At 42.2% G+C, this 11471-nt stretch overlaps 1 pseudogene; it reads left to right on the plus strand.

Moving 5' to 3' along the window:
- The first annotated feature begins 6936 nt into the window (after positions 1-6936).
- Positions 6937-8476, plus strand: LOC145948237 (uncharacterized; annotated as a pseudogene).
- The last annotated feature ends 2995 nt before the right edge of the window (positions 8477-11471 follow it).

Below are 11471 nucleotides of genomic sequence, written 5' to 3' on the forward strand. Positions count from 1 at the left end.
TGATGCAGTGTTTGCTCTTGATTTTGTAAGAGGAGTAGTTGTTCCTTGATGACCTTGTCGTCATTGGCATCCATGGTTCCGAAGAGTGTTTTTGCTATTGTCCCGATCCCGTCGAGTAGTCCTCTTCGTTTGTTTGTCGGTGTCCTGTATATGGTGTTTACTCGTTTTAAGAGGTGTGTTAATTTATCATTCTCCGTTTCGATAATCGTTTTTTGGATTTGGCAGCTTTCTTTATTTTGTATCTTGTGTAGGAGGTGTCCGTGATCAATATAATTTTGTAAATCGTGGAATCTTTTATTTAAGGTTCCTAGGTCTATATTAATTATTAACTTCCAGGTGGATTCTACCTGATGTAGATAACCGATTTTTTCGAAGTATATCCCTGGCTCTCGATTAAATTGTTCTACCTCGTATTCCTCTTCTAGGTCCTTTCTTGCGGTAGTAGGCTGCATCTTCCATGTCATTAGCGCTCTGGAATGGAAATAGATGTGCCGAAATTTTTCTTTCTTAATGTTCTATGAACGCTTTTAAACGGTTCGCATGTGTATTTATTATCTTTCGTCCTACTTTAATATTATAATTGACATCGGAGATTTTGTCGATGATTGTGTACGGTCCGGTCCATAATGCATCGAGTTTTTTGGATCGGCCCCTGCGGACGGTTTCGTTGTGTAATAGTACTTTTTCTCCTACCTTGAACGTGGTATTCTTCGATTTTTTGTCGTAGTTATCCTTTGCTTTCACCTTTTCGTTTTTTAAGTGTTCCTTTGCGATTTGCTGGGCGGCGCGTAATTTTTCTTTCAATTCTTGAGCGTAGTCATCGTATGTATATGTCGGCTTCGGGGGTTGCGATAATGCCGTAGGTAGGGTTGCTTGATGCCCGTAAAGTAGTTCGAACGGCGTGAACCCCGTGGCTGTATGCGGTGTGGTGTTATATGCAAACATTGCGTATGATGTCCATTCATCCCAGTCTGTTTGTTCAGCATTAATGTAGTGGCGAAGGTATTCTGCTAAGGTACGGTGTGATCGTTCCAAGGCTCCGTTGCTTTCTGGATGGTATGCAGTTGTCTGAATTTTCTCAATTTTTAGTAATTTACAGACGTCCTTGAACATTTCGCTAAGGAAGTTTGTACCCTGGTCGGTTAAGACCTTTTCTGGGATACCATGTTCGAAGATAATTTTTGTTACGAATTCCCTTGCAATTGTTGCGGCTTCTTGATTAGTTATCGGAATCGCTTTACTAAATTTAGTTAGATTATCTTGGAAGGTAAGTACATATTTATTCCCATTACCAGAGATCGTTAGGGGTCCTACGATGTCTAAAGCGCATTTTTCGAATGGTTTGCTTGCGGTATCTGTTATTACCAGCGGTGCTTTGTTTTTTCGCGAAAGTTTATTTTTTTGACAGAGTTCACATCTTGCTACATAGTTTTCTACGTCCTTAGTCAGTCCTTTCCAGTTGTGTAGTAACCGGATTCTGTTAATGGTGCGTTCGGTCCCTTGATGTCCTCCTAGGGGTGCGTCGTGATACTCATATAGTATGCGGCGTTTCTCCTCTTCCGTGTATTTCCGCTCTGTTTTTGTGTCATTAATTTCTTCTTCATCGATTTTATTAATTTCACCTACGTGTCGGCTGAGTGCGTCGGCGTTTTTATTAGCTTTGCCTGCCTTGTGTACAATCTCGTAATCGTATTCTTCAAGTTTTAATCGCCAACGCATCAATCGCGATCCAGGATCCGTTACATTAAATAACCATACTAATGGTTTGTGATCGGTGATAATTTTGAATTTCGTACCATACAGGTAAGGCCTGAAATGTTTTACTGCCCATACTATGGCTAGTAGTTCCTTTTCAGTAGTATTATAGTTATGTTCCGCCCGCGACAAAATTCTGCTTGCGTAAGCAATCGGGCGGTCTTGTCCTACCGGGCCTTGCGACAGTATGGCTCCGATGGCGTAATCGGAGGCATCCGTTGTTACGAGGAATTCCTGGTCGAATTCCGGATATTTTAGTATGGGTGCGGTAGTTAATTTATTTTTTAACGTGTCAAATGCGTTTTGCTGTTCGCTGTTCCACTCAAATTTTTCTTCTTTTTTTGTTAATTTTGTCAAGGGTTTAGCAATTTTTGAGAAATTTTCTATAAATTTTCTATAGTAACCTGCTAAACCTATGAACGCTTGTATTTCCTTTGCTTTGGTGGGAGTGGGGAATTTTTGTACGGCGTTTATTTTGGAAGGATCAGGCATGATCCCCTTTTCTGTAACGATGTGCCCTAAATATATTACTTCCTTTCTAAGGAACTCGCATTTGTCTGGTTGGAGTTTTAAGTTGTGTTTACGTAATCTGTAGAGAACCTCGGCGAGTCGCATGTGGTGGTCCTCTAGGCTGTTACCGTATATTACTATATCGTCCAAGTATACGAGACATTTGATCCCTTGTAGTCCCGTCAGCACGGAATTCATTAACCGTTGGAATGTAGCTGGCGCGTTCGTTAACCCGAATGGCATTCGATTGAACTCGTAATGTCCATACGGTGTGGAAAATGCAGTCTTGCATTTATCGGGCTCGGCCATGGGTATCTGATGGTAGCCCGACGCTAGATCCAAGGTGGTGAAGTACTTTGCATTTCCCAGTTGGTCTAGTATATCCGTTATGTTCGGTATTGGAAAAGAATCGCCTATGGTTAAATTATTAAGTTTCCGGAAATCTACAACTATGCGTAATTTTCGGTTTCCTTCCGCATCCGCTTTTTTGGGGACCACAAGTAAAGGCGCATTCCATTGGCTGTTACTAGGTCGGATTAGCTTGTCCTTCAACATGCCCTCTATTTGTTTATTTATTTCTTTTTTGTGTTTCTCCGGCAATCGGTATGGGCGTACATTTACAGGTGCACTGTCAGCTCGGAGCGCGATTTCGTGTGACGTAGTCGGAGTGCAAGTCAGCGCGTCTCCTTTAAGGTAAAACACGTCACCGAATTCCTCACAGATTTGAAGCAATGTTTTTTCTTCTTCTTGATTGAGATGTTGTAGTCGGAGTAAATTTTTTATTTGCTCTCTGCGGGAGAGTGTAGGCGCTTCCTTGAGAGGCGGGACATTCTCTCTTCGAGCCACCGTGTTCATAATTTCCTCGATGTTTACCCATGGAGTTGACATTTTAATGTATTTTTCGGTTGTATTTATAACGCTAACCGGGCATGAAAATTCTTCTGGTTCTACGAGACAGTGTCCGATAAATACTCCGGGCAGCATTTCTTCGGCGCGTACCACGCCTACCTTATTCGAGTCGGTGGTGGCTCGGATGATTGTTTCGCTTCGCGGCTTCAGCATTAGCGCGCGGTACGGGCGTAATTTTAATATTGTCTCTGCTAGTTGTAGCTGTTTTTTGTCGTAATCACACGTTATCTTGTGCTTTTGCAAGAAATCTACTCCCAAGATTCCTTCGTAGTCGATGGGGAAATCGTCCTTCACGATGTAGATAGGATGCCGTATTTTTCGGTCCTTCAAGGTTATTGTGGCCTTGATTTTTCCTATGGTCTGGATCTGGTGTCCCGTTACTCCGGTCAATGCCATTTTCTCTTCGTAGATCATGGCTTCCCCTTTTAGATTTCTTAATTTAATTAAGGTCACTGTTGCGCCGGTGTCGAAGAGTAAATTTAACCTTCCCTTCTTTGCCTCTTGTATGGGCAGAGTCACTAGATCTAGACCTGTCGTAGTGGGTAGTTGTGTGGTTACTTGCGATATTTGATACTCGGCCGCGGGTCTCGGCCGTTTCGTGTTTTCTTCGTCTTCTTCATCCTCCGGTGTTGTATGTTTCTTTCGCTGTCCACTAGTGTTAGAATGGCCTTGGGCGCTCTTATTTCCGTTTGTCCTTGTGTGCGTATTTCCCGGGCGTCCGTGCAGACTCCAACATTCGTTACGACCGTGACCTGATTTTTTGCAGTAGGTGCAATGTTTCTCAACAGCGTTGATTTTCCCTTGTGGTTTTGGCAAGGAGAATCTGTTGGCGTATCTGCTCGTGCGGCAGTCTCGTCCGAGGTGTCCGGTCTTCCCGCATTTGTGACACTGTATAGTTTTATTGATGTGTCCTGTGTGTGAAGCGGTCTGGTCGGTCCGGGGTCGCAGTGTCTGCTCTGTCGGGCCCTTCACTTTCTCTTCCGCGCTGGCTTGTGCGATGGCGTCTTGTAGCGTCGTGTGATGCTGTGCTCGTACCATCAGCTGGATGTTTTCCTGGAGGCCTATCTGGAAGTTCTGCAGGGCTTGTTGTTGCAGCGTATCGAGTATAATGCGCTTGCGCTCGCTGCCGAAAGCCTGCCCTTCGATCATGGATTCGTACAGTTCCATGGCTAAATTATCGACGCGTGTTCCGTATTCCCGGGCGCTTTCGCCGGGTTTTTGCTTCAGGGTATTGAATTCCACCTGAAGATGGGTAGTGCTCCTCTTGCTTAGATAGCAGATTTCCAGTTCCCGTTTAAGTTGGGCGAAGTTGTTTATGTCGCGTGTTTCAAAGTCGAGCATAGCCTTCCCCTTTAGCTTGGTGCAGAGTAGCGCTTCTAGTAGCGTCTTTTCGTCTACTGGGTTAATATTTTTTATAGCGTAGGAGCTGGCGCTTAGAAATTCTTTAAGTCTGGCTTGGGAGGTTCCGTCGAACTCAGGTATCATGTCTCGCGCTTCTTTCAGTCGTAAGAAACCATGCAGATGTGCGGTTTGCCTGCGCACATCGCTCACGGTTCGTCCATAGGAGAGGTCGGCATAGGGGTTTTCGTGTATTATTCGCGTTCTATTTAAGTCTTCCCGGTTTGTACGTAGGTCCCTCATCTGGTCGCGGAGGTGTCTCATTTCCTCTTGCATTTCTCGGAAGCTCTGCAAAACCTCGACTAATACCGCGTTGCTCGGATCTTCGCTAGGACGTCCCGCATCCTCGTAGTGGGCGGCGGCGCCATGCCTAGTCTGCGTTCGCATACGCTCGATTTCTCTATCTATGTCGTCGGACGGGACCGAGGGGTGTGTCATAGTGTTTCCGTCAGGTATCTCAAAAATACTACTATCGTACGACACGGGGGAATAGTTTCGTCTTACCGAGACGCGATCAACCGATGTTCGATCGATATTGCTCGGTCCTGCGTTATTATTATTATGCGGCGAGGACTGGTTGTCCGTTCCGCCTTGGGTTTCGGGTTCGCGAGCTTCCGGTTCGCGCGGATTTACGCCTGGGTATTCGGATTCGAGATTCTTTCGGACGCTATCGCGAATATCGCGGGCCGCTTCTTCTACCACTTGCACGGGCGTTACGAAGCCGAATCTATTTGCTAATTTCGCGGGTGCGCTTAAAAAACGTGGTCGTTGAAACGTGACCTTCTTTTTTGCCGGTGCCGACATTCAGGCAATATTATTATACAATATGCTGACTTACAGTATAACGATGATACGCATTTTCTTTCGCTCGCTCGTCGTTTTCGCACGGTCGGCTGTTGGTTGGTTCCTTGTGCTGTCTCGTGGTTGGGGGTCCTGTTCTGGTCCGCTGCAGCTTCTCTCGGTATTCCTTTGTTGAGGTCCTCGAGCACTGACGATGTTGGCAGATCCTTACTTGGCAGATCTCTCTTGTTGTCAGGAATCTTGTATTGTCAGATATCCTTTATTGCTCAGTATCAGCATCCCACCGCTGCCACCATTTTGTTGTGCCTCTCAGGGTACAACGGGATTTGTAGGATACTTTGAGGGTCCGTTCGTCTTAGGAGTTAGGACTCCGAGTGTCGAGGGTAGTGAAAAGAACACTTTGGTCACAAGAGAAGAGTTTATTCCAACTCACGTGTACAATCCTTTGGTATGTCGAATCGCAGCGCGTCCTCACAATAGATTAGATGTAATTACTTGTCGTCCTCGTGTCGGAATACGGCCTCGAGGAGTTAATCAAGCGCGCTTATATTACCCGAAAGTAGGTTTTGTTTTTTGGTTAATGTGTCGCCTGTATGCAATCGGTTTTGCATCGTCTGCGTTTTACGATCTCGAATGTGTCGCGATGTCTTAACGCGTGTATGCAATCGGTTGCGTTTTTGATTTCGAGGCGCGCGTTATATCTTTTGAAATGCTGATTCTGCGTTCTCTTTTGTGGGTTTTTAGGTCGTGGTTGGGTCATAGTGTTTACGGTTACAACAATATATTTCCACCGCTGATTCCAATTTCCAAATATTTATATGATGTTAATGTTAGGACGTATCTTCTTCCAAGAATACGAACCGCACGATGAGCGCTATAAATTTGAGGTTATATAAAAATCATTATTTAACAAAAAAAGTATTAAAACTTACATATCACATTTCTTCTTGCACAAAACATCGCTCTCCTGAATTCTCGGAGTGTAATAATTCATGCTGCTTAAAAGAACCTTTCACTCAAGTAATCAACGCAATACTAAATAATTATTATTACAATTTTACATTGTTGCATTGCAACTGCAATTATTGCTGACGCGATAATATTTTCAACCAATCAAAGCGCCGATGCACGGCTGCTGTCATCCCCAGATGTTCAAAACCTACGTGACAAAATCAGCTGATTAGCAAAATGTATCAAAGCGCCAATGTACAGCTGCTATGATATCATCCTCAATGAAATCATCGTAAAAATGCAACATATATAAAATTTCAAGCTCCGCTGTACGGCTACTATGACATATATCATCCTCAGATGATTAGACGTAAAAAATGCAACATATTCACAATTTCAAGCGCCGATGTACGGCTGCTATGACATCATCTTCAGATGAACTATTAGATGTAAAAAATGTATCAATTTCAAGGCCGATGAGCCGCATGTGACAAAATCGCAACATACTCGAGTTTTTCAAGTGTCAGTGATCAAATAAAAATGCTGGTAAGGAGGCATACTCTGTCAGTATCTTTGTCAGAAGTTCAAGAAGTGCATCTCGAGTAAAGAAATATGGCACAATTGGAAGCATGTTTGTTGGAGCAATCCGCAAGGGTGAATTCGGTGGAGGAATACATTGTGTGGGAGCAGCAATGTGACCAATACATCGAATCATTACAAGAACAAAGCCGAATCAAACGCCCACGATTAGCGATTGGAGTTCGACAATCACTTGTCGCCCAAATTACTCGCCTAGAAGGGTTGAAAAATTTGGTACGCCGACGTTTCATACACAGGTGCTGGATGCAGTACGCAAGAAAACAGATTATTTTGGCGTGAGATTGATACAGCGTTTGAAAGTCGCATATTGACTGGTGCGGTAATAAACTATAATCACATCGAACCTCGTCAATTTCTCGAAGATGCCAAAGACATTGTGATCAGACACATGCAACAAGTTATGCAAAAACATTTTAATGTGAAAGTGAACACTGTGTTTAATGGTGAGTTCGTGTCGGGTGATAAGCGCGCCAATAAATCAATTAATACTAAAAACTATGAAATCTTTCACACGTCCAACCTATGCGAGTGGTACGAACATCACATTATCGAGCCCACATTGGCATCTCTCGAAGAGTTTCAAGAACGTGATAGTGGTTGGGCATTGTCGCGAATAAACAATTTGACTATAAATGTAACAAATACAATCCAATGCGTGCGGGATGCCACATTAAATTACTGCGAGAAATAATGATGAAAAGAGCGGTGGTGAATGTGCAATCAAAAGACAATGCATGTTTTGCGTGGGCGGTGGTCGCTGCACTGTATCCCGCCGAAAGAAATGTGCAACTAGATACTTCATATCCTCATTATACGACAGTACTCAATCTCCAAGACATTGAGTTTCCGATGACATTAAATCAAATTAAAAAGTTTGAACTTGCTAACAACATCAACATCAACGTTTACTGTATTGAGAACGGCATCATCCCGATGCGTCTCTCGGAGCAAAAGAGAGAGAAACACTTCAACTTGCTGTACATGCAAGACAGCAACAACACTGGACATTTCACATGCATCAAGAATCTCTCCCGACTTGTCAGCTCACAATTGAGCAAACATGGTCACAAGACATATATCTGCGATCGGTATGTATATTTATTGCAAATTAAATATGTATATTTATTGTAAATTATATATGTATATAAAATAAAATTGTTTATAATTGTAATTTTACAGATGTATGCATTATTTCGGATCTGAAGACAAACTGCAATCACATACGGTAGACTGCGGAGAGATGAACGACTGCGCTATCCGATTACCGAGCAAAAAAGACAAGTGGTTCAACTTCACCAACTACACCAGGAAAGAGCGGCTTTCATTTGTGGTGTACGCCGACTTGGAATGCGTTATGGCAAAGACGGAAGAAGAAAAAAACTTTCAACATCATCAAGTATTTAGTATCGGATACTATGTACACTGCTCGTACAACAATTCGTTATCCGCGTACAATTCTCGTCGCAGCACCGATTGCGTTTCATGGTTTGCCGAACAACTACAAAATTTGGCGCAACGCGTAAAGACTATTTTAACCACAAATGTTCCCATGGTAAATTTAACATCTGACGAGTGGAAAAAGTTTCACAGCGCAACGCATTGTCACATTTGCGAAAAATCGTTTGCGCAAGATGATACACGCGTACGCGATCATTGCCATCTGACCGGAAGATACAGAGGTCCCGCGCACTCAAATTGCAATCTAAATTATAAAGAATCTTTTTGTATTCCGATAGTTTTTTACAATTTATCAGTTTATGACGCACATTTCATTTCGAGGATATAGCTACAGCGTTTGAAGGGAGCATTGAATTACTTCCGATAACTAAAGAAAAATATATATCATCCACAAAAACTGTCAATAGTACCAACGATGACAAAGATTGGAAAGCTTGCATAAAATTACGATTCATCGATTCATATAAATTTCTCACGACAAGTCTCGATAAATTGGCATCTTTTTGGATAAAGACAAACTCAAAATTTTACATTAGGAAATTCAAAATTTACCGATTGAAAATTTCAATCTATTGACACGGAAGGGCGTCTTTCCGTACGAATATATAGACTGTGTCGACAAGTTGCAAGATACGTGTTTACCACCGCGCGAATCATTCTACAGTTCCTTGACCGGTGACACAGTATCAGAGAGCGATTACGCGCACGCCGAGAACGTCTAGAACCGATTCTCCCTTCAAACGCTAGGCGAATATAGCGATCTGTATTTAAAAATGATGTCTTGTTATTAGCAGATATTTTTGAAAATTTTCGCGATAGTTGCATCAAAAGCTATGGACTCGACCCCGCGTATTACTATACTCTTCCCGGGTATACATGGGACGCCATGTTAAAACATACAAATATTACGTTCGAATTGCTTACCGATATCGACATGGTTATGTTTATCGAACGTGGTATACGCGGTGGTCTAAGTCAATGTTCCAACAGATACGCTCATGCTAATAACAAGTACATGCAGTCGTACGATCCATCGAAACCATCATCATATCTCATGTATTTTGATGTAAATAATTTATACGGATGGGCAATGTGCCAACCATTGCCATATGCCGATTTTCGATGGGTCGACGACGCATCTAATTTCAACATCTCGTCAATAGCGCTCGATTCGCATACAAGCTATATCCTCGAAGAAGATTTAGAATATCCACAACATCTTCACGACACGCACACTGACCTACCGTTTTGCCCGACACGTGACAAACCGCCCGGCAAGCGGGAAGATAAGCTTCTCGCAACGCTATATGATAAGAAGCGTTATGTCATACACTACCGCAACCTGCAGCAATGTATGCGACACGGCCTTCGCGTTACAAAAATACATCGCGTATTACAATTCACTCAATCTCCATGGCTCCGAAATTATATCGAACTTAATACAAAATTTCGAACACACGCGAAAAATGATTTTGAAAAAAATTTATACAAATTAATGAATAATGCGGTATTTGGCAAGACGATGGAAAATGTGCGTAATCGTGTCGATGTAAAACTCATCACACATTGGAATGGACGATATGGTGCAGAGGCAATGATTGCGAAACCAAATTTTCACAGTAGAAGCATCTTTTCTGAAAATCTAATCGCTGTCGAATTACGCAAACTCGAGGTAAAATTTTATAAACCAATCTATGTCGGCATGTGCATACTCGACATCTCCAAAACGTGTTTATACGAATTTCATCACGAGTACATGTCACCGCTGTATCGTGACAGATGCCGTGTAATGTACACCGACACAGCAGCCTAATATATCACATTGAATGCGAAGATGTGTATGAGAATATGAAGCGCGACGTGAGCAAATTTGATACGAGCGATTACGCTGTGGACAATGCGTACGGTATACCGCTCGTGAATAAAAAGGTACCCGGTCTAATGAAAGATGAAAACAACGGCGCGATAATGACCGAATTTGTAGGGCTTAGAGCAAAAATGTATGCCTTGCGAGTGGATGGCAAGAAAGATACCAAAAAAGTAAAAGGTGTCAAGAGTAACGTCGTCGCGAGAACGATAACGTTTGACGATTATACGCGGTGTTTGAATGATGATATTGAAATGACACGTAGTCAGTCTTGTATAAGTCTTGTATAAGATCGAAATTGCACGAAGTATACACCATTCGCGAGACAAAAATTGCTCTAAGTCCGTACGACGACAAGCGGTATATCATACCTGAAACCATTGATACATTACCGTGGGGACATTATAAAATACTATTGTAAATAATAGATATATATTTGTTGTAAATATGTATATTTTGTAAAATATGTAAAAACTGTATATTATATGTATGTATATTGTATGTATATTAGTATGTATACCATGTAAAATATGACATTGTATTATTTATAAAGATTATGTGTTAGATGTTTTTACAATATATTATTTGTAAAATAAACAGTGTACAGATATTTTAAATAAATGTTTATAATACATTATTTTTATGTATCCATGAGTTGTGTGATTTATCCAGTCCCAACCATTTCTCATAAACATCATCGCCTTTATCGAGGTACAAACGTGGTTCGAAAGTGGTTCGAAGGTGGTTGATCGAGGTACGAACGTGGTTCGAAAGTGGTTCGAAGGTGGTTGATCGAGGTACGAACGTGGTTCGAATGTGGTTGATTGCTGTTCGATCGAGGTTCGAAGGTTGATTGATGTAATAAAAGGGTGTGGTGATTAATTGCGATGAATTATTACATATAAAATTTTAATAAAATTAATATATAATAATTCTTCGCAATGAATCACCACACCCTTTTATTACATCAATCAACCACCTTCGAACCTCGCTCGAACAGTAATCAACCACATTCGAACAACGTTCGCACCTCGATCAACCACCTTCGAACCACGTTCGTACCTCGATCAACCACCTTCGAACCACTTTCGAACCACGTTCGTACCTCGATCAACCGGCTTCGAACCACATTCGAACAACGTTCGCACCTCGATCAACCACCTTCGAACCACGTTCGTACCTCGATCGAACCTCAATCAACCACCTTCGAACCACGTTCGTA

This window comes from Prenolepis imparis, unplaced genomic scaffold (genome assembly GCF_030444845.1).
Source record: "Prenolepis imparis isolate NDT839.2.m4 unplaced genomic scaffold, iyPreImpa1.0 SCAF_292, whole genome shotgun sequence".
NCBI lineage: Eukaryota > Metazoa > Arthropoda > Insecta > Hymenoptera > Formicidae > Prenolepis > Prenolepis imparis.